General features: G+C 45.2%; 1 protein-coding gene across 1 annotated transcript in view; it reads right to left on the minus strand.

Annotated features, from left to right (window-relative positions):
- LOC306765241 (proline-rich protein 12-like) overlaps positions 1 to 26,062 on the minus strand; it is a gene marked incomplete at both ends in the record, with an annotated part of 489,381 nt that overhangs the window by 160,194 nt on the left and 303,125 nt on the right.

The raw sequence follows: 26,062 nt of genomic DNA on the forward strand, positions 1-26,062 counted from the left end.
TGGGACGGTTTAAAACGTAAAGCAGGACTACGACGGAACGGTTTAAAACATAAAGCGGGACTACGATGGAACGGTTTAAAACGTAAAGCGGGACTGCAATGGAACGGTTTAAAACATAAAACGGGACTACGACAGAACGGTTTAAAGAGGGACTACGATGGGACGGTTTAAAACATAAAACGGGACTACGATGGAACGGTTTAAAACATAAAACGGGACTACGACAGAACGGTTTAAAATGGGACTACGATGGGACGGTTTAAAACGTAAAGCAGGACTACGACGGAACGGTTTAAAACATAAAGCGGGACTACGATGGAACGGTTTAAAACATAAAACGGGACTACGACGGAACGAATTAAAACGTAAAGCGGGACTACGACGGAACGGTTTAAAACGTAAAGCGGGACTACGACAGAACGGTTTAAAACGTAAAGCGGGACTACGATGGAACAGTTTAAAAGATAAAGCGGGACTACGACGGAACGGTTTAAAACGTATAACGGGATTACAACGGAAAAGTTTAAAACGTAAAGCGGGACTACGATGGAACGGTTTAAAACGTAAAGCGGGACTACGATGGAACGGTTTAAAGCGGGACTACGATGGAACGGTTTAAAACGTAAAGCGGGACTGCGATGGATTGGTTTAAAATGTAAAGGCGGACTACGATGGAACGGTTTAAAACGTAAAGCGGGACTGCGATGGAACGGTTTAAAACGTAAAGCGGGACTGCGATGGAACGGTTTAAAACGTAAAACGGGACTACGACAGAACGGTTTAAAATGGGACTACGACGGAACGGTTTAAAACATAAAGCGGGACTACGATGGAACGGTTTAAAACGTGAAACGGGACTACGATGGAACAGTTTAAAGCGGGACTACGACAGAACGGTTTAAAGCGGGACTACGACAGAACAGTTTAAAGCGGGACTACGATGGGACGGTTTAAAGCGGGACTACGATGGAACGGTTTAAAGCGGGACTACGACAGAACGGTTTGAAATGGGACTATGACGGAACAGTTTAAAACATAAAGCGGAACTACGATGGAACGGTTTAAAACGTAAAGCGGGACTACGACGGAACGGTTTAAAACATGAAGCGGGACTACGATGGAACGGTTTAAAACATAAAACGGGACTACGATGGAACAGTTTAAAGCGGGACTACAACAGAACGGTTTAAAGGTGGACTACGACAGAACAGTTTAAAGCGGGACTACGATGGGACGGTTTAAAGCGGGACTACGATGGAACGGTTTAAAGCGGGACTACGACAGAACGGTTTAAAGCGGGACTACGATGGGACAGTTTAAAACATAAAGCGGGACTACGATGGGACGGTTTAAAAAATAAAACGGGACTACGATGGAACGGTTTAAAACGTAAAACGGGACTACGACAGAACGGTTTAAAACGGGACTACAATGGAACGGTTTAAAACATAAAACGGGACTACGACAGAACGGTTTAAAGCGGGACTACGATGGGACGGTTTAAAACATAAAACGGGACTACGATGGGACGGTTTAAAATGTAAAACGGGACTACGACAGAACGGTTTAAAACGGGACTACGATGGAACGGTTTAAAACGTAAAACGGGACTACTACAGAACGGTTTAAAATGGGACTACGATGGGACGGTTTAAAACATAAAACGGGACTACGATGGAACGGTTTAAAATGTAAAACGGGACTGCGATGGAACGGTTTAAAACGGGACTACGATGGAACGGTTTAAAACGTAAAACGGGACTACGACAGAATGGTTTAAAACGGGACAACGATGGGACGGTTTAAAACGTAAAACGGGACTACGACAGAACGGTTTAAAACGGGACTACGATGGAACGGTTTAAAACGGGACTACGATGGGACGGTTTAAAACGTAAAACGGGACTACGACAGAACGGTTTAAAACGGGACTACGATGGGACGGTTTAAAACGTAAAACGGGACTACGACAGAACGGTTTAAAACGGGACTACGATGGGACGGTTTAAAACGTAAAACGGGACTACGTAAGAACGGTTTAAAACGGGACTACGATGGAACGGTTTAAAACGGGACTACGATGGGACGGTTTAAAACGTAAAACGGGACTACGACAGAACGGTTTAAAATGGGACTACGATCGAACGGTTTAAAACGGGACTACGATGGGACGGTTTAAAACGTAAAACGGGACTACGACAGAACGGTTTAAAACGGGACTACGATGGGACGGTTTAAAACGTAAAGCGGGACTACGATGGAACGGTTTAAAACGTAAAGCGGGACTGCGATGGAACGGTTTAAAACGTAAAGCGGGACTACGATGGAACGGTTTAAAACGGGACTACGATGGAACGGTTTAAAACGGGACTACGATGGGACGGTTTAAAACGTAAAACGGGACTACGACAGAACGGTTTAAAATGGGACTACGATCGAACGGTTTAAAACGGGACTACGATGGGACGGTTTAAAACGTAAAGTGGGACTACGATGGAACGGTTTAAAACGTAAAGCGGGACTGCGATGGAACGGTTTAAAACGTAAAGCGGGACTGCGATGGAACAGTTTAAAACGTAAAGCGGGACTGCGATGGAACGGTTTAAAACGTAAAATGGGACTACGACAGAACGGTTTAAAATGGGACTATGACGGAACAGTTTAAAACGTAAAGCGGGACTACGACAGAACGGTTTAAAGCGGGACTACGATGGAACGGTTTAAAACGTAAAGCGGGACTACGATGGAACGGTTTAAAGCGGGACTACGATGGAACGGTTTAAAACGTAAAGCGGGACTGCGATGGAATGGTTTAAAACGTAAAGCGGGACTACGATGGAACGGTTTAAAACGTAAAGCGGGACTGCAATGGAACGGTTTAAAACGTAAAGCGGGACTGCGATGGAACGGTTTAAAACGTAAAACGGGACTACGACAGAACGGTTTAAAATGGGACAATGACGGAACAGTTTAAAACATAAAGCGGGACTACGATGGAACAGTTTAAAACGTAAAGCGGGACTGCGATGGAACGGTTTAAAACGTAAAGCGGGACTGCGATGGAACGGTTAGAACGGTTTAAAATGGGACTATGACGGAACAGTTTAAAACATAAAGCGGGACTACGATGGAACGGTTTAAAACGTAATGCGGGACTGCGATGGAACGGTTTAAAACGTAAAGCGGGACTGCGATGGAACGGTTTAAAACGTAAAACGGGACTACGACAGAACGGTTTAAAATGGGACTACGACGGAACGGTTTAAAACATAAAGCGGGACTACGATGGAACGGTTTAAAACGTAAAACGGGACAACGATTGAACAGTTTAAAGCGGGACTACGACAGAACGGTTTAAAGCGGGACTACGACAGAACAGTTTAAAGCGGGACTACGATGGGACGGTTTAAAGCGGGACTACGATGGAACGGTTTAAAGCGGGACTACGACAGAACGGTTTAAAATGGGACTATGACGGAACAGTTTAAAACAAAGCGGAACTACTATGGAACGGTTTAAAGCGGGACTACGATGGAACGGTTTAAAACATAAAACGGGACTACGATGGAACAGTTTAAAGCGGGACTACGACAGAACGGTTTAAAACGGGACTACGACAGAACGGTTTAAAGCGGGACTACGACAGAACGGTTTAAAGCAGGACTATGATGGGACAGTTTAAAACATAAAGCGGGACTACGATGGGACAGTTTAAAACATAAAGCGGGACTACGATGGGACGGTTTAAAACATAAAACGGGACTACGACAGAACGGTTTAAAACGGGACTACGATGGAACGGTTTAAAACGTAAAACGGGACTACGACAGAACGGTTTAAAACGGGACTACGATGGGACGGTTTAAAACGTAAAACGGGACTACGAAAGAACGGTTTAAAACGGGACTACGATGGAACGGTTTAAAACGGGACTACGATGGGACGGTTTAAAACGTAAAACGGGACTACGACAGAACGGTTTAAAATGGGACTACGATCGAACGGTTTAAAACGGGACTACGATGGGACGGTTTAAAACGTAAAACGGGACTACGACAGAACGGTTTAAAACGGGACTACGATGGGACGGTTTAAAACGTAAAGCGGGACTACGATGGAACGGTTTAAAACGTAAAGCGGGACTGCGATGGAACGGTTTAAAACGTAAAGCGGGACTACGATGGAACGGTTTAAAACGGGACTACGATGGAACGGTTTAAAACGGGACTACGATGGGACGGTTTAAAACGTAAAACGGGACTACGACAGAACGGTTTAAAATGGGACTACGATCGTACGGTTTAAAACGGGAATATGATGGGACGGTTTAAAACGTAAAACGGGACTACGACAGAACGGTTTAAAACGGGACTACGATGGGACGGTTTAAAACGTAAAGCGGGACTACGATGGAACGGTTTAAAACGTAAAGCGGGACTGCGATGGAACGGTTTAAAACGTAAAGCGGGACTACGATGGAACGGTTTAAAACGGGACTACGATGGAACGGTTTAAAACGGGACTACGATGGGACGGTTTAAAGCGGGACTACGATGGAACGGTTTAAAACGTAAAGCGGGACTACGATGGAACGGTTTAAAGCGGGACTACGATGGAACGGTTTAAAACGTAAAGCGGGACTGCGATGGAATGGTTTAAAACGTAAAGCGGGACTACGATGGAACGGTTTAAAACGTAAAGCGGGACTGCAATGGAACGGTTTAAAACGTAAAGCGGGACTGCGATGGAACGGTTTAAAACGTAAAACGGGACTACGACAGAACGGTTTAAAATGGGACAATGACGGAACAGTTTAAAACATAAAGCGGGACTACGATGGAACGGTTTAAAACGTAAAGCGGGACTGCGATGGAACGGTTTAAAACGTAAAGCGGGACTGCGATGGAACGGTTAGAACGGTTTAAAATGGGACTATGACGGAACAGTTTAAAACATAAAGCGGGACTACGATGGAACGGTTTAAAACGTAATGCGGGACTGCGATGGAACGGTTTAAAACGTAAAGCGGGACTGCGATGGAACGGTTTAAAACGTAAAACGGGACTACGACAGAACGGTTTAAAATGGGACTACGACGGAACGGTTTAAAACATAAAGCGGGACTACGATGGAACGGTTTAAAACGTAAAACGGGACAACGATGGAACAGTTTAAAGCGGGACTACGACAGAACGGTTTAAAGCGGGACTACGACAGAACAGTTTAAAGCGGGACTACGATGGGACGGTTTAAAGCGGGACTACGATGGAACGGTTTAAAGCGGGACTACGACAGAACGGTTTAAAATGGGACTATGACGGAACAGTTTAAAACAAAGCGGAACTACTATGGAACGGTTTAAAGCGGGACTACGATGGAACGGTTTAAAACATAAAACGGGACTACGATGGAACAGTTTAAAGCGGGACTACGACAGAACGGTTTAAAACGGGACTACGACAGAACGGTTTAAAGCGGGACTACGACAGAACGGTTTAAAGCAGGACTATGATGGGACAGTTTAAAACATAAAGCGGGACTACGATGGGACAGTTTAAAACATAAAGCGGGACTACGATGGGACGGTTTAAAACATAAAACGGGACTACGACAGAACGGTTTAAAACGGGACTACGATGGAACGGTTTAAAACGTAAAACGGGACTACGACAGAACGGTTTAAAACGGGACTACGATGGGACGGTTTAAAACGTAAAACGGGACTACGAAAGAACGGTTTAAAACGGGACTACGATGGAACGGTTTAAAACGGGACTACGATGGGACGGTTTAAAACGTAAAACGGGACTACGACAGAACGGTTTAAAATGGGACTACGATCGAACGGTTTAAAACGGGACTACGATGGGACGGTTTAAAACGTAAAACGGGACTACGACAGAACGGTTTAAAACGGGACTACGATGGGACGGTTTAAAACGTAAAGCGGGACTACGATGGAACGGTTTAAAACGTAAAGCGGGACTGCGATGGAACGGTTTAAAACGTAAAGCGGGACTACGATGGAACGGTTTAAAACGGGACTACGATGGAACGGTTTAAAACGGGACTACGATGGGACGGTTTAAAACGTAAAACGGGACTACGACAGAACAGTTTAAAATGGGACTACGATCGTACGGTTTAAAACGGGACTATGATGGGACGGTTTAAAACGTAAAACGGGACTACGACAGAACGGTTTAAAACGGGACTACGATGGGACGGTTTAAAACGTAAAGCGGGACTACGATGGAACGGTTTAAAACGTAAAGCGGGACTGCGATGGAACGGTTTAAAACGTAAAGCGGGACTACGATGGAACGGTTTAAAACGGGACTACGATGGAACGGTTTAAAACGGGACTACGATGGGACGGTTTAAAACGTAAAACGGGACTACGACAGAACGGTTTAAAATGGGACTACGATCGTACGGTTTAAAGCGGGACTACGACAGAACGGTTTAAAGCAGGACTATGATGGGACAGTTTAAAACATAAAGCGGGACTACGATGGGACAGTTTAAAACATAAAGCGGGACTACGATGGGACGGTTTAAAACATAAAACGGGACTACGACAGAACGGTTTAAAACGGGACTACGATGGAACGGTTTAAAACGTAAAACGGGACTACGACAGAACGGTTTAAAACGGGACTACGATGGGACGGTTTAAAACGTAAAACGGGACTACGAAAGAACGGTTTAAAACGGGACTACGATGGAACGGTTTAAAACGGGACTATGATGGGACGGTTTAAAACGTAAAGCGGGACTACGATGGAACGGTTTAAAGCGGGACTACGATGGAACGGTTTAAAACGTAAAGCGGGACTGCGATGGAACGGTTTAAAACGTAAAGCGGGACTACGATGGAACGGTTTAAAACGGGACTACGATGGAACGGTTTAAAACGTGACTACGATGGGACGGTTTAAAACGTAAAACGGGACTACGACAGAACGGTTTAAAATGGGACTACGATCGTACGGTTTAAAACGGGACTATGATGGGACGGTTTAAAACGTAAAACGGGACTACGACAGAACGGTTTAAAACGGGACTACGATGGGACGGTTTAAAACGTAAAGCGGGACTACGATGGAACGGTTTAAAACGTAAAGCGGGACTGCGATGGAACGGTTTAAAACGTAAAGCGGGACTACGATGGAACGGTTTAAAACGTAAAGCGGGACTGCGATGGAACGGTTTAAAACGTAAAGCGGGACTGCGATGGAACGGTTTAAAACGTAAAACGGGACTACGACAGAACGGTTTATAATGGGACTATGACGGAACAGTTTAAAACGTAAAGCGGGACTACGACAGAACGGTTTAAAGCGGGACTACGATGGAACAGTTTAAAACGTAAAGCGGGACTACGATGGAACGGTTTAAAACGTAAAGCGGGACTACGATGGAACGGTTTAAAGCGGGACTACGATGGAACGGTTTAAAACGTAAAGCGGGACTGCGATGGAATGGTTTAAAACGTAAAGCGGGACTACGATGGAACGGTTTAAAACGTAAAGCGGGACTACGATGGAACGGTTTAAAGCGGGACTACGATGGAACGGTTTAAAACGTAAAGCGGGACTGCGATGGAATGGTTTAAAACGTAAAGCGGGACTACGATGGAACGGTTTAAAACGTAAAGCGGGACTGCAATGGAACGGTTTAAAACGTAAAGCGGGACTGCGATGGAACGGTTTAAAACGTAAAACGGGACTACGACAGAACGGTTTAAAATGGGACAATGACGGAACAGTTTAAAACATAAAGCGGGACTACGATGGAACGGTTTAAAACGTAAAGCGGGACTGCGATGGAACGGTTTAAAACGTAAAGCGGGACTGCGATGGAACGGTTTAAAACGTAAAACGGGACTACGACAGAACGGTTTAAAATGGGACTATGACGGAACAGTTTAAAACATAAAGCGGGACTACGATGGAACGGTTTAAAACGTAATGCGGGACTGCGATGGAACGGTTTAAAACGTAAAGCGGGACTGCGATGGAACGGTTTAAAACGTAAAACGGGACTACGACAGAACGGTTTAAAATGGGACTACGACGGAACGGTTTAAAACGTAAAGCGGGACTACGATGGAACGGTTTAAAACGTAAAACGGGACTACGATGGAACAGTTTAAAGCGGGACTACGACAGAACGGTTTAAAGCGGGACTACGACAGAACAGTTTAAAGCGGGACTACGATGGGACGGTTTAAAGCGGGACTACGACAGAACGGTTTAAAATGGGACTACGATCGAACGGTTTAAAACGGGACTACGATGGGACGGTTTAAAACGTAAAACGGGACTACGACAGAACGGTTTAAAACGGGACTACGATGGGACGGTTTAAAACGTAAAGCGGGACTACGATGGAACGGTTTAAAACGTAAAGCGGGACTGCGATGGAACGGTTGAAAACGTAAAGCGGGACTACGATGGAACGGTTTAAAACGGGACTACGATGGAACGGTTTAAAACGGGACTACGATGGAACGGTTTAAAACGGGACTACGACAGAACGGTTTAAAATGGGACTACGATCGAACGGTTTAAAACGGGACTACGATGGGACGGTTTAAAACGTAAAACGGGACTACGACAGAACGGTTTAAAACGGGACTACGATGGGACGGTTTAAAACGTAAAGTGGGACTACGATGGAACGGTTTAAAACGTAAAGCGGGACTGCGATGGAACGGTTTAAAACGTAAAGCGGGACTACGATGGAACGGTTTAAAACGTAAAGCGGGACTGCGATGGAACGGTTTAAAACGTAAAGCGGGACTGCGATGGAACGGTTTAAAACGTAAAATGGGACTACGACAGAACGGTTTAAAATGGGACTATGACGGAACAGTTTAAAACGTAAAGCGGGACTACGACAGAACGGTTTAAAGCGGGACTACGATGGAACGGTTTAAAACGTAAAGCGGGACTACGATGGAACGGTTTAAAGCGGGACTACGATGGAACGGTTTAAAACGTAAAGCGGGACTGCGATGGAAAGGTTTAAAACGTAAAGCGGGACTACGATGGAACGGTTTAAAACGTAAAGCGGGACTGCAATGGAACGGTTTAAAACGTAAAGCGGGACTGCGATGGAACGGTTTAAAACGTAAAACGGGACTACGACAGAACGGTTTAAAATGGGACAATGACGGAACAGTTTAAAACATAAAGCGGGACTACGATGGAACGGTTTAAAACGTAAAGCGGGACTGCGATGGAACGGTTTAAAACGTAAAGCGGGACTGCGATGGAACGGTTAGAACGGTTTAAAATGGGACTATGACGGAACAGTTTAAAACGTAAAGCGGGACTGCGATGGAACGGTTTAAAACGTAAAACGGGACTACGACAGAACGGTTTAAAATGGGACTACGACGGAACGGTTTAAAACATAAAGCGGGACTACGATGGAACGGTTTAAAACGTAAAACGGGACAACGATGGAACAGTTTAAAGCGGGACTACGACAGAACGGTTTAAAGCGGGACTACGACAGAACAGTTTAAAGCGGGACTACGATGGGACGGTTTAAAGCGGGACTACGATGGAACGGTTTAAAGCGGGACTACGACAGAACGGTTTAAAATGGGACTATGACGGAACAGTTTAAAACAAAGCGGAACTACTATGGAACGGTTTAAAGCGGGACTACGATGGAACGGTTTAAAACATAAAACGGGACTACGATGGAACAGTTTAAAGCGGGACTACGACAGAACGGTTTAAAACGGGACTACGACAGAACGGTTTAAAGCGGGACTACGACAGAACGGTTTAAAGCAGGACTATGATGGGACAGTTTAAAACATAAAGCGGGACTACGATGGGACGGTTTAAAACATAAAACGGGACTACGACAGAACGGTTTAAAACGGGACTACGATGGAACGGTTTAAAACGTAAAACGGGACTACGACAGAACGGTTTAAAACGGGACTACGATGGGACGGTTTAAAACGTAAAACGGGACTACGACAGAACGGTTTAAAACGGGACTACGATGGGACGGTTTAAAACGTAAAACGGGACTACGACAGAACGGTTTAAAATGGGACTACGATCGTACGGTTTAAAACGGGACTATGATGGGACGGTTTAAAACGTAAAACGGGACTACGACAGAACGGTTTAAAATGGGACTACGATCGAACGGTTTAAAACGGGACTACGATGGGACGGTTTAAAACGTAAAACGGGACTACGACAGAACGGTTTAAAACGGGACTACGATGGGACGGTTTAAAACGTAAAGCGGGACTACGATGGAACGGTTTAAAACGTAAAGCGGGACTGCGATGGAACGGTTTAAAACGTAAAGCGGGACTACGATGGAACGGTTTAAAACGGGACTACGATGGAACGGTTTAAAACGGGACTACGATGGGACGGTTTAAAACGTAAAACGGGACAACGATGGAACAGTTTAAAGCGGGACTACGACAGAACGGTTTAAAGCGGGACTACGACAGAACAGTTTAAAGCGGGACTACGATGGGACGGTTTAAAGCGGGACTACGATGGAACGGTTTAAAGCGGGACTACGACAGAACGGTTTAAAATGGGACTATGACGGAACAGTTTAAAACAAAGCGGAACTACTATGGAACGGTTTAAAGCGGGACTACGATGGAACGGTTTAAAACATAAAACGGGACTACGATGGAACAGTTTAAAGCGGGACTACGACAGAACGGTTTAAAACGGGACTACGACAGAACGGTTTAAAGCGGGACTACGACAGAACGGTTTAAAGCAGGACTATGATGGGACAGTTTAAAACATAAAGCGGGACTACGATGGGACGGTTTAAAACATAAAACGGGACTACGACAGAACGGTTTAAAATGGGACTACGATGGAACGGTTTAAAACGTAAAACGGGACAACGACAGAACGGTTTAAAACGGGACTACGATGGGACGGTTTAAAACGTAAAACGGGACTACGATGGAACGGTTTAAAACGGGACTACGATGGGACGGTTTAAAACGTAAAACGGGACTACGACAGAACGGTTTAAAATGGGACTACGATCGTACGGTTTAAAACGGGACTATGATGGGACGGTTTAAAACGTAAAACGGGACTACGACAGAACGGTTTAAAATGGGACTACGATCGAACGGTTTAAAACGGGACTACGATGGGACGGTTTAAAACGTAAAACGGGACTACGACAGAACGGTTTAAAACGGGACTACGATGGGACGGTTTAAAACGTAAAGCGGGACTACGATGGAACGGTTTAAAACGTAAAGCGGGACTGCGATGGAACGGTTTAAAACGTAAAGCGGGACTACGATGGAACGGTTTAAAACGGGACTACGATGGAACGGTTTAAAACGGGACTACGATGGGACGGTTTAAAACGTAAAACGGGACTACGACAGAACGGTTTAAAATGGGACTACGATCGTACGGTTTAAAACGGGACTATGATGGGACGGTTTAAAACGTAAAACGGGACTACGACAGAACGGTTTAAAACGGGACTACGATGGGACGGTTTAAAACGTAAAGCGGGACTACGATGGAACGGTTTAAAACGTAAAGCGGGACTACGAAAGAACGGTTTAAAACGGGACTACGATGGAACGGTTTAAAACGGGACTACGATGGGACGGTTTAAAACGTAAAACGGGACTACGACAGAACGGTTTAAAATGGGACTACGATCGAACGGTTTAAAACGGGACTACGATGGGACGGTTTAAAACGTAAAACGGGACTACGACAGAACGGTTTAAAACGGGACTACGATGGGACGGTTTAAAACGTAAAGCGGGACTACGATGGAACGGTTTAAAACGTAAAGCGGGACTGCGATGGAACGGTTTAAAACGTAAAGCGGGACTACGATGGAACGGTTTAAAACGGGACTACGATGGAACGGTTTAAAACGGGACTACGATGGGACGGTTTAAAACGTAAAACGGGACTACGACAGAACGGTTTAAAATGGGACTACGATCGTACGGTTTAAAACGGGACTATGATGGGACGGTTTAAAACGTAAAACGGGACTACGACAGAACGGTTTAAAACGGGACTACGATGGGACGGTTTAAAACGTAAAGCGGGACTACGATGGAACGGTTTAAAACGTAAAGCGGGACTGCGATGGAACGGTTTAAAACGTAAAGCGGGACTACGATGGAACGGTTTAAAACGTAAAGCGGGACTGCGATGGAACGGTTTAAAACGTAAAGCGGGACTGCGATGGAACAGTTTAAAACGTAAAGCGGGACTACGACAGAACGGTTTAAAGCAGGACTACGATGGAACAGTTTAAAACGTAAAGCGGGACTACGATGGAACGGTTTAAAACGTAAAGCGGGACTACGATGGAACGGTTTAAAGCGGGACTACGATGGAACGGTTTAAAACGTAAAGCGGGACTGCGATGGAATGGTTTAAAACGTAAAGCGGGACTACGATGGAACGGTTTAAAACGTAAAGCGGGACTACGATGGAACGGTTTAAAGCGGGACTACGATGGAACGGTTTAAAACGTAAAGCGGGACTGCGATGGAATGGTTTAAAACGTAAAGCGGGACTACGATGGAACGGTTTAAAACGTAAAGCGGGACTGCAATGGAACGGTTTAAAACGTAAAGCGGGACTGCGATGGAACGGTTTAAAACGTAAAACGGGACTACGACAGAACGGTTTAAAATGGGACAATGACGGAACAGTTTAAAACATAAAGCGGGACTACGATGGAACGGTTTAAAACGTAAAGCGGGACTGCGATGGAACGGTTTAAAACGTAAAGCGGGACTGCGATGGAACGGTTTAAAACGTAAAACGGGACTACGACAGAACGGTTTAAAATGGGACTATGACGGAACAGTTTAAAACATAAAGCGGGACTACGATGGAACGGTTTAAAACGTAATGCGGGACTGCGATGGAACGGTTTAAAACGTAAAGCGGGACTGCGATGGAACGGTTTAAAACGTAAAACGGGACTACGACAGAACGGTTTAAAATGGGACTACGACGGAACGGTTTAAAACATAAAGCGGGACTACGATGGAACGGTTTAAAACGTAAAACGGGACTACGATGGAACAGTTTAAAGCGGGACTACGACAGAACGGTTTAAAGCGGGACTACGACAGAACAGTTTAAAGCGGGACTACGATGGGACGGTTTAAAGCGGGACTACGATGGAACGGTTTAAAGCGGGACTACGACAGAACGGTTTAAAATGGGACTATGATGGAACAGTTTAAAACAAAGCGGAACTACTATGGAACGGTTTAAAGCGGGACTACGATGGAACGGTTTAAAACATAAAACGGGACTACGATGGAACAGTTTAAAGCGGGACTACGACAGAACGGTTTAAAACGGGACTACGACAGAACGGTTTAAAGCGGGACTACGACAGAACGGTTTAAAGCAGGACTATGATGGGACAGTTTAAAACATAAAGCGGGACTACGATGGGACAGTTTAAAACATAAAGCGGGACTACGATGGGACGGTTTAAAACATAAAACGGGACTACGACAGAACGGTTTAAAACGGGACTACGATGGAACGGTTTAAAACGTAAAACGGGACTACGACAGAACGGTTTAAAACGGGACTACGATGGGACGGTTTAAAACGTAAAACGGGACTACGAAAGAACGGTTTAAAACGGGACTACGATGGAACGGTTTAAAATGGGACTATGACGGAACAGTTTAAAACGTAAAGCGGGACTACGACAGAACGGTTTAAAGCGGGAATACGATGGAACAGTTTAAAACGTAAAGCGGGACTACGATGGAACGGTTTAAAACGTAAAGCGGGACTACGATGGAACGGTTTAAAGCGGGACTACGATGGAACGGTTTAAAACGTAAAGCGGGACTGCGATGGAATGGTTTAAAACGTAAAGCGGGACTACGATGGAACGGTTTAAAACGTAAAGCGGGACTGCAATGGAACGGTTTAAAACGTAAAGCGGGACTGCGATGGAACGGTTTAAAACGTAAAACGGGACTACGACAGAACGGTTTAAAATGGGACTATGACGGAACAGTTTAAAACATAAAGCGGGACTACGATGGAACGGTTTAAAACGTAATGCGGGACTGCGATGGAACGGTTTAAAACGTAAAGCGGGACTGCGATGGAACGGTTTAAAACGTAAAACGGGACTACGACAGAACGGTTTAAAATGGGACTACGACGGAACGGTTTAAAACATAAAGCGGGACTACGATGGAACGGTTTAAAACGTAAAACGGGACTACGATGGAACAGTTTAAAGCGGGACTATGACAGAACGGTTTAAAGCGGGACTACGACAGAACAGTTTAAAGCGGGACTACGATGGGACGGTTTAAAGCGGGACTACGATGGAACGGTTTAAAGCGGGACTACGACAGAACGGTTTAAAATGGGACTATGACGGAACAGTTTAAAACAAAGCGGAACTACTATGGAACGGTTTAAAGCGGGACTACGACGAAACGGTTTAAAACATAAAGCGGGACTACGATGGAACGGTTTAAAACATAAAACGGGACTACGATGGAACAGTTTAAAGCGGGACTACGACAGAACAGTTTAAAACGGGAATACGACAGAACAGTTTAAAGCGGGACTACGATGGGACGGTTTAAAGCGGGACTACGATGGAACGGTTTAAAGCGGGACTACGACAGAACGGTTTAAAGCGGGAGTACGACAGAACGGTTTAAAGCAGGACTATGATGGGACAGTTTAAAACGTAAAGCGGGACTACGATGTGACAGTTTAAAACATAAAGCGGGACTACGATGGGACGGTTTAAAACATAAAACGGGACTACGACAGAACGGTTTAAAACGGGACTACGATGGGACGGTTTAAAACATAAAATGGGACTACGACAGAACGGTTTAAAACGGGACTACAATGGAACGGTTTAAAATGGGACTACGACAGAACGGTTTAAAGCGGGACTACGACAGAACGGTTTAAAGCAGGACTATGATGGGACAGTTTAAAACATAAAGCGGGACTACGATGGGACAGTTTAAAACATAAAGCGGGACTACGATGGGACGGTTTAAAACATAAAACGGGACTACGACAGAACGGTTTAAAGCGGGACTACGATGGGACGGTTTAAAAAATAAAACGGGACTATGATGGGACGGTTTAAAACGTAAAACGGGACTACGATAGAACGGTTTAAAATGGGACTACGATGGAACGGTTTAAAACGGGACTACGATGGGACGGTATAAAACGTAAAACGGGACTACGACAGAACGGTTTAAAACGGGACTACGATGGAACGGTTTAAAACGGGACTACGATGGGACGGTTTAAAACGTAAAACGGGACTACGACAGAACGGTTTAAAACGGGACTACGATGGGACGGTTTAAAACGTAAAGCGGGACTACGATGGAACGGTTTAAAACGTAAAGCGGGTCTGCGATGGAACGGTTTAAAACATAAAGCGGGACTACGATGGAACGGTTTAAAACGTAAAGCGGGACTGCGATGGAACGGTTTAAAACGTAAAACGGGACTACGACAGAACGGTTTAAAATGGGACTATGACGGAACAGTTTAAAACGTAAAGCGGGACTACGACAGAACGGTTTAAAGCGGGACTACGATGGAACAGTTTAAAACGTAAAGCGGGACTACGATGGAACGGTTTAAAACGTAAAGCGGGACTACGATGGAACGGTTTAAAGCGGGACTACGATGGAACGGTTTAAAACGTAAAGCGGGACTGCGATGGAATGGTTTAAAACGTAAAGCGGGACTACGATGGAACGGTTTAAAACATAAAGCGGGACTGCAATGGAACGGTTTAAAACGTAAAGCGGGACTGCGATGGAACGGTTTAAAACGTAAAACGGGACTACGACAGAACGGTTTAAAATGGGACTATGACGGAACAGTTTAAAACATAAAGCGGGACTACGATGGAACGGTTTAAAACGTAAAGCGGGACTGCGATGGAACGGTTTAAAACGTAAAGCGGGACTGCGATGGAACGGTTTAAAACGTAAAACGGGACTACGACAGAACGGTTTAAAATGGGACTATGACGGAACAGTTTAAAACATAAAGCGGGACTACGATGGAACGGTTTAAAACGTAATGCGGGACTGCGATGGAACGGTTTAAAATGTAAAGCGGGACTGCGATGGAACGGTTTAAAACGTAAAACGGGACTACGACAGAACGGTTTAAAATGGGACTACGACGGAACGGTTTAAAACATAAAGCGGGACTACGATGGAACGGTTTAAAACGTAAAACGGGACTACGATGGAACAGTTTAAAGCAGGACTACGACAGAACGGTTTAAAGCGGGACTACGACAGAACAGTTTAAAGCGGGACTACGACAGAACGGTTTAAAGCAGGACAATGATGGGACAGTTTAAAACATAAAGCGGGACTACGATGGGACAGTTTAAAACATAAAGCGGGACTACGATGGGACGGTTTAAAACATAAAACGGGACTACGACAGAACGGTTTAAAGCGGGACTACGATGGGACGGTTTAAAACGTGAAACGGGACTACGACAGAACGGTTTAAAACGGGACTACGATGGAACGGTTTAAAACGGGACTACGATGGGACGGTTTAAAACGTAAAACGGGACTACGACAGAACGGTTTAAAACGGGACTACGATGGGACGGTTTAAAACGTAAAACGGGACTACGACAGAACGGTTTAAAACGGGACTACGATGGGACGGTTTAAAATGTAAAACGGGACTACGAAAGAACGGTTTAAAACGGGACTACGATGGAACGGTTTAAAACGGGACTACGATGAGACGGTTTAAAACGTAAAACGGGACTACGACAGAACGGTTTAAAATGGGACTACGATCGAACGGTTTAAAACGGGACTACGATGGGACGGTTTAAAACGTAAAGCGGGACTACGATGGAACGGTTTAAAACGTAAAGCGGGACTGCGATGGAACGGTTTAAAACGTAAAGCGGGACTACGATGGAACGGTTTAAAACGTAAAGCGGGACTGCGATGGAACGGTTTAAAACGTAAAGCGGGACTGCGATGGAACGGTTTAAAACGTAAAACGGGACTACGACAGAACGGTTTAAAATGGGACTATGACGGAACAGTTTAAAACGTAAAGCGGGACTACGACAGAACGGTTTAAAGCGGGACTACGATGGAACAGTTTAAAACGTAAAGCGGGACTACGATGGAACGGTTTAAAACGTAAAGCGGGACTACGATGGAACGGTTTGAAGCGGGACAACGATGGAACGGTTTAAAACGTAAAGCGGGACTGCGATGGAACGGTTTAAAACGTAAAGCGGGACTGCGATGGAACGGTTTAAAACGTAAAGCGGGACTACGATGGAACAGTTTAAAACGTAAAGCGGGACAGCGATGGAACGGTTTAAAACGTAAAGCGGGACTACGATGGAACGGTTTAAAACGTAAAGCGGGACTGCAATGGAAAGGTTTAAAATGTAAAGCGGGACTGCGATGGAACGGTTTAAAACGTAAAACAGGACTACGACAGAACGGTTTAAAATGGGACTATGACGGAACAGTTTAAAACATAAAGCGGGACTACGATGGAACGGTTTAAAACGTAAAGCGGGACTGCGATGGAACGGTTTAAAACGTAAAGCGGGACTGCGATGGAACGGTTTAAAACGTAAAACTGGACTACGACAGAACGGTTTAAAATGGGACTATGACGGAACAGTTTAAAACATAAAGCGGGACTACGATGGAACGGTTTAAAACGTAATGCGGGACTGCGATGGAACGGTTTAAAACGTAAAGCGGGACTGCGATGGAACGGTTTAAAACGTAAAGCGGGACTACGACAGAACGGTTTAAAACATAAAGCGGGACTACGATGGAACGGTTTAAAACGTAAAACGGGACTACGATGGAACAGTTTAAAGCGGGACTACGACAGAACGGTTTAAAGCGGGACTACGACAGAACAGTTTAAAGCGGGACTACGACAGAACGGTTTAAAGCAGGACAATGATGGGACAGTTTAAAACATAAAGCGGGACTACGATGGGACGGTTTAAAACATAAAACGGGACTACGACAGAACGGTTTAAAGCGGGACTACGATGGGACGGTTTAAAACGTGAAACGGGACTACGACAGAACGGTTTAAAACGGGACTACGATGGAACGGTTTAAAACGGGACTACGATGGGACGGTTTAAAACGTAAAACGGGACTACGACAGAACGGTTTAAAACGGGACTACGATGGGACGGTTTAAAACGTAAAACGGGACTACGAAAGAACGGTTTAAAACGGGACTACGATGGAACGGTTTAAAACGGGACTACGATGAGACGGTTTAAAACGTAAAACGGGACTACGACAGAACGGTTTAAAATGGGACTACGATCGAACGGTTTAAAACGGGACTACGATGGGACGGTTTAAAACGTAAAGCGGGACTACGATGGAACGGTTTAAAACGTAAAGCGGGACTGCGATGGAACGGTTTAAAACGTAAAGCGGGACTACGATGGAACGGTTTAAAACGTAAAGCGGGACTGCGATGGAACGGTTTAAAACGTAAAGCGGGACTGCGATGGAACGGTTTAAAACGTAAAACGGGACTACGACAGAACGGTTTAAAATGGGACTATGACGGAACAGTTTAAAACGTAAAGCGGGACTACGACAGAACGGTTTAAAGCGGGACTACGATGGAACAGTTTAAAACGTAAAGCGGGACTACGATGGAACGGTTTAAAACGTAAAGCGGGACTACGATGGAACGGTTTGAAGCGGGACAACGATGGAACGGTTTAAAACGTAAAGCGGGACTGCGATGGAACGGTTTAAAACGTAAAGCGGGACTGCGATGGAACGGTTTAAAACGTAAAGCGGGACTACGATGGAACAGTTTAAAACGTAAAGCGGGACTGCGATGGAACGGTTTAAAACGTAAAGCGGGACTACGATGGAACGGTTTAAAACGTAAAGCGGGACTGCAATGGAACGGTTTAAAATGTAAAGCGGGACTGCGATGGAACGGTTTAAAACGTAAAACGGGACTACGACAGAACGGTTTAAAATGGGACTATGACGGAACAGTTTAAAACATAAAGCGGGACTACGATGGAACGGTTTAAAACGTAAAGCGGGACTGCGATGGAACGGTTTAAAACGTAAAGCGGGACTGCGATGGAACGGTTTAAAACGTAAAACTGGACTACGACAGAACGGTTTAAAATGGGACTATGACGGAACAGTTTAAAACATAAAGCGGGACTACGATGGAACGGTTTAAAACGTAATGCGGGACTGCGATGGAACGGTTTAAAACGTAAAGCGGGACTGCGATGGAACGGTTTAAAACGTAAAGCGGGACTACGACAGAACGGTTTAAAACATAAAGCGGGACTACGATGGAACGGTTTAAAACGTAAAACGGGACTACGATGGAACAGTTTAAAGCGGGACTACGACAGAACGGTTTAAAGCGGGACTACGATGGGACGGTTTAAAGCGGGACTACGATGGAACAGTTTAAAGCGGGACTACGACAGAACGGTTTAAAATGGGACTATGACGGAACAGTTTAAAACAAAGCGGAACTACTATGGAACGGTTTAAAGCGGGACTACGACGAAACGGTTTAAAACATAAAGCGGGACTACGATGGAACGGTTTAAAGCGGGACTACGATGGGACGGTTTAAAGCGGGACTACGATGGAACAGTTTAAAGCGGGACTACGACAGAACGGTTTAAAATGGGACTATGACGGAACAGTTTAAAACAAAGCGGAACTACTATGGAACGGTTTAAAGCGGGACTACGACGAAAAGGTTTAAAACATAAAGCGGGACTACGATGGAACGGTTTAAAACATAAAACGGGACTACGATGGAACAGTTTAAAGCGGGACTACGACAGAACGGTTTAAAACGGGACTACGACAGAACAGTTTAAAGCGGGACTACGATGGGACGGTTTAAAGCGGGACTACGATGGAACGGTTTAAAGCGGGACTACGATGGAACGGTTTAAAACGTAAAGCGGGACTGCGATGGAACGGTTTAAAACGTAAAGCGGGACTACGATGGAACGGTTTAAAACGTAAAGCGGGACTGCGATGGAACGGTTTAAAACGTAAAGCGGGACTGCGATGGAACGGTTTAAAACGTAAAACGGGACTACGACAGAACGGTTTAAAATGGGACTATGACGGAACAGTTTAAAACGTAAAGCGGGACTACGACAGAACGGTTTAAAGCGGGACTACGATGGAACAGTTTAAAACGTAAAGCGGGACTACGATGGAACGGTTTAAAACGTAAAGCGGGACTACGATGGAACGGTTTGAAGCGGGACTACGATGGAATGGTTTAAAACGTAAAGCGGGACTGCGATGGAACGGTTTAAAACGTAAAGCGGGTCTGCGATGGAACGGTTTAAAACGTAAAGCGGGACTACGATGGAACAGTTTAAAACGTAAAGCGGGACTGCGATGGAACGGTTTAAAACGTAAAGCGGGACTACGATGGAACGGTTTAAAACGTAAAGCGGGACTGCAATGGAACGGTTTAAAACGTAAAGCGGGACTGCGATGGAACGGTTTAAAACGTAAAACGGGACTACGACAGAACGGTTTAAAATGGGACTATGACGGAACAGTTTAAAACATAAAGCGGGACTACGATGGAACGGTTTAAAACGTAAAGCGGGACTACGATGGAACGGTTTGAAGCGGGACTACGATGGAATGGTTTAAAACGTAAAGCGGGACTGCGATGGAACGGTTTAAAACGTAAAGCGGGTCTGCGATGGAACGGTTTAAAACGTAAAGCGGGACTACGATGGAACAGTTTAAAACGTAAAGCGGGACTGCGATGGAACGGTTTAAAACGTAAAGCGGGACTACGATGGAACGGTTTAAAACGTAAAGCGGGACTGCAATGGAACGGTTTAAAACGTAAAGCGGGACTGCGATGGAACGGTTTAAAACGTAAAACGGGACTACGACAGAACGGTTTAAAATGGGACTATGACGGAACAGTTTAAAACATAAAGCGGGACTACGATGGAACGGTTTAAAACGTAAAGCGGGACTACGATGGAACGGTTTGAAGCGGGACAACGATGGAACGGTTTAAAACGTAAAGCGGGACTGCGATGGAACGGTTTAAAACGTAAAGCGGGACTGCGATGGAACGGTTTAAAACGTAAAGCGGGACTACGATGGAACAGTTTAAAACGTAAAGCGGGACTGCGATGGAACGGTTTAAAACGTAAAGCGGGACTGCGATGGAACGGTTTAAAACGTAAAGCGGGACTGCGATGGAACGGTTTAAAACGTAAAACTGGACTACGACAGAACGGTTTAAAATGGGACTATGACGGAACAGTTTAAAACATAAAGCGGGACTACGATGGAACGGTTTAAAACGTAATGCGGGACTGCGATGGAACGGTTTAAAACGTAAAGCGGGACTGCGATGGAACGGTTTAAAACGTAAAACGGGACTACGACAGAACGGTTTAAAATGGGACTACGACGGAACGGTTTAAAACATAAAGCGGGACTACGATGGAACGGTTTAAAACGTAAAACGGGACTATGATGGAACAGTTTAAAGCGGGACTACGACAGAACGGTTTAAAGCGGGACTACGACAGAACAGTTTAAAGCGGGACTACGATGGAACGGTTTAAAACGTAAAGCGGGACTACGATGGAACGGTTTGAAGCGGGACAACGATGGAACGGTTTAAAACGTAAAGCGGGACTGCGATGGAACGGTTTAAAACGTAAAGCGGGACTGCGATGGAACGGTTTAAAACGTAAAGCGGGACTACGATGGAACAGTTTAAAACGTAAAGCGGGACTGCGATGGAACGGTTTAAAACGTAAAGCGGGACTGCGATGGAACGGTTTAAAACGTAAAGCGGGACTGCGATGGAACGGTTTAAAACGTAAAACTGGACTACGACAGAACGGTTTAAAATGGGACTACGACAGAACAGTTTAAAGCGGGACTACGATGGGACGGTTTAAAGCGGGACTACGATGGAACGGTTTAAAGCGGGACTACGATGGAACGGTTTAAAACGTAAAGCGGGACTGCGATGGAACGGTTTAAAACGTAAAGCGGGACTACGATGGAACGGTTTAAAACGTAAAGCGGGACTGCGATGGAACGGTTTAAAACGTAAAGCGGGACTGCGATGGAACGGTTTAAAACGTAAAACGGGACTACGACAGAACGGTTTAAAATGGGACTATGACGGAACAGTTTAAAACGTAAAGCGGGACTACGATGGAACGGTTTAAAGCGGGACTACGATGGAACAGTTTAAAACGTAAAGCGGGACTACGATGGAACGGTTTAAAACGTAAAGCGGGACTACGATGGAACGGTTTGAAGCGGGACTACGATGGAATGGTTTAAAACGTAAAGCGGGACTGCGATGGAACGGTTTAAAACGTAAAGCGGGTCTGCGATGGAACGGTTTAAAACGTAAAGCGGGACTACGATGGAACAGTTTAAAACGTAAAGCGGGACTGCGATGGAACGGTTTAAAACGTAAAGCGGGACTACGATGGAACGGTTTAAAACGTAAAGCGGGACTGCAATGGAACGGTTTAAAACGTAAAGCGGGACTGCGATGGAACGGTTTAAAACGTAAAACGGGACTACGACAGAACGGTTTAAAATGGGACTATGACGGAACAGTTTAAAACATAAAGCGGGACTACGATGGAACGGTTTAAAACGTAAAGCGGGACTACGATGGAACGGTTTGAAGCGGGACTACGATGGAATGGTTTAAAACGTAAAGCGGGACTGCGATGGAACGGTTTAAAACGTAAAGCGGGTCTGCGATGGAACGGTTTAAAACGTAAAGCGGGACTACGATGGAACAGTTTAAAACGTAAAGCGGGACTGCGATGGAACGGTTTAAAACGTAAAGCGGGACTACGATGGAACGGTTTAAAACGTAAAGCGGGACTGCAATGGAACGGTTTAAAACGTAAAGCGGGACTGCGATGGAACGGTTTAAAACGTAAAACGGGACTACGACAGAACGGTTTAAAATGGGACTATGACGGAACAGTTTAAAACATAAAGCGGGACTACGATGGAACGGTTTAAAACGTAAAGCGGGACTACGATGGAACGGTTTGAAGCGGGACAACGATGGAACGGTTTAAAACGTAAAGCGGGACTGCGATGGAACGGTTTAAAACGTAAAGCGGGACTGCGATGGAACGGTTTAAAACGTAAAGCGGGACTACGATGGAACAGTTTAAAACGTAAAGCGGGACTGCGATGGAACGGTTTAAAACGTAAAGCGGGACTGCGATGGAACGGTTTAAAACGTAAAGCGGGACTGCGATGGAACGGTTTAAAACGTAAAACTGGACTACGACAGAACGGTTTAAAATGGGACTATGACGGAACAGTTTAAAACATAAAGCGGGACTACGATGGAACGGTTTAAAACGTAATGCGGGACTGCGATGGAACGGTTTAAAACGTAAAGCGGGACTGCGATGGAACGGTTTAAAACGTAAAACGGGACTACGACAGAACGGTTTAAAATGGGACTACGACGGAACGGTTTAAAACATAAAGCGGGACTACGATGGAACGGTTTAAAACGTAAAACGGGACTATGATGGAACAGTTTAAAGCGGGACTACGACAGAACGGTTTAAAGCGGGACTACGACAGAACAGTTTAAAGCGGGACTACGATGGAACGGTTTAAAACGTAAAGCGGGACTACGATGGAACGGTTTGAAGCGGGACAACGATGGAACGGTTTAAAACGTAAAGCGGGACTGCGATGGAACGGTTTAAAACGTAAAGCGGGACTGCGATGGAACGGTTTAAAACGTAAAGCGGGACTACGATGGAACAGTTTAAAACGTAAAGCGGGACTGCGATGGAACGGTTTAAAACGTAAAGCGGGACTGCGATGGAACGGTTTAAAACGTAAAGCGGGACTGCGATGGAACGGTTTAAAACGTAAAACTGGACTACGACAGAACGGTTTAAAATGGGACTATGACGGAACAGTTTAAAACATAAAGCGGGACTACGATGGAACGGTTTAAAACGTAATGCGGGACTGCGATGGAACGGTTTAAAACGTAAAGCGGGACTGCGATGGAACGGTTTAAAACGTAAAACGGGACTACGACAGAACGGTTTAAAATGGGACTACGACGGAACGGTTTAAAACATAAAGCGGGACTACGATGGAACGGTTTAAAACGTAAAACGGGACTACGATGGAACAGTTTAAAGCGGGACTACGACAGAACGGTTTAAAGCGGGACTACGACAGAACAGTTTAAAGCGGGACTACGATGGGACGGTTTAAAGCGGAACTACGATGGAACGGTTTAAAGCGGGACTACGACAGAACGGTTTAAAATGGGACTATGACGGAACAGTTTAAAACAAAGCGGAACTACTATGGAACGGTTTAAAGCGGGACTACGACGAAAAGGTTTAAAACATAAAGCGGGACTACGATGGAACGGTTTAAAACATAAAACGGGACTACGATGGAACAGTTTAAAGCGGGACTACGACAGAACGGTTTAAAACGGGACTACGACAGAACAGTTTAAAGCGGGACTACGATGGGACGGTTTAAAGCGGGACTACGATGGAACGGTTTAAAGCGGGACTACGACAGAACGGTTTAAAGCGGGACTACGACAGAACGGTTTAAAGCAGGACTATGATGGGACAGTTTAAAACATAAAGCGGGACTACGATGGGACAGTTTAAAACATAAAGCGGGACTACGATGGGACGGTTTAAAACATAAAACGGGACTACGACAGAACGGTTTAAAACGGGACTACGATGGGACGGTTTAAAACCTAAAACGGGACTACGACAGAACGGTTTAAAGCGGGACTACAATGGAACGGTTTAAAACGGGACTACGACAGAACGGTTTAAAGCGGGACTACGACAGAACGGTTTAAAGCAGGACTATGATGGGACAGTTTAAAACATAAAGCGGGACTACGATGGGGCAGTTTAAAACATAAAACGGGACTACGACAGAACGGTTTAAAACGGGACTACGATGGGACGGTTTAAAACATAAAACGGGACTACGACAGAACGGTTTAAAGCGGGACTACGATGGGACGGTTTAAAGCGGGACTACGATGGAACGGTTTAAAGCGGGACTACGACAGAACGGTTTAAAGCGGGACTACGACAGAACGGTTTAAAGCAGGACTATGATGGGACAGTTTAAAACATAAAGCGGGACTACGATGGGACAGTTTAAAACATAAAGCGGGACTACGATGGGACGGTTTAAAACATAAAACGGGACTACGACAGAACGGTTTAAAACGGGACTACGATGGGACGGTTTAAAACCTAAAACGGGACTACGACAGAACGGTTTAAAGCGGGACTACAATGGAACGGTTTAAAACGGGACTACGACAGAACGGTTTAAAGCGGGACTACGACAGAACGGTTTAAAGCAGGACTATGATGGGACAGTTTAAAACATAAAGCGGGACTACGATGGGGCAGTTTAAAACATAAAACGGGACTACGACAGAACGGTTTAAAACGGGACTACGATGGGACGGTTTAAAACATAAAACGGGACTACGACAGAACGGTTTAAAGCGGGACTACGATGGGACGGTTTAAAACATAAAACGGGACTACGACAGAACGGTTTAAAATGGGACTACGATGGAACGGTTTAAAACGGGACTACGATGGGACGGTTTAAAACGTAAAACGGGACTACGACAGAACGGTTTAAAATGGGACTACGATGGAACGGTTTAAAACGGGACTACGATGGGACGGTTTAAAACGTAAAACGGGACTACGACAGAACGGTTTATAATGGGACTACGATGGGACGGTTTAAAATTTAAAACGGGACTACGACAGAACGGTTTAAAACGGGACTACGATGGGACAGTTTAAAACGTAAAACGGGACTACGACAGAACGGTTTAAAACGGGACTACGATGGGACGGTTTAAAACGT

Source organism: Telmatherina bonti (genome assembly GCF_933228915.1).
Source record: "Telmatherina bonti genome assembly, chromosome: 14".
In the NCBI taxonomy this organism is placed as follows: domain Eukaryota; kingdom Metazoa; phylum Chordata; class Actinopteri; order Atheriniformes; family Telmatherinidae; genus Telmatherina; species Telmatherina bonti.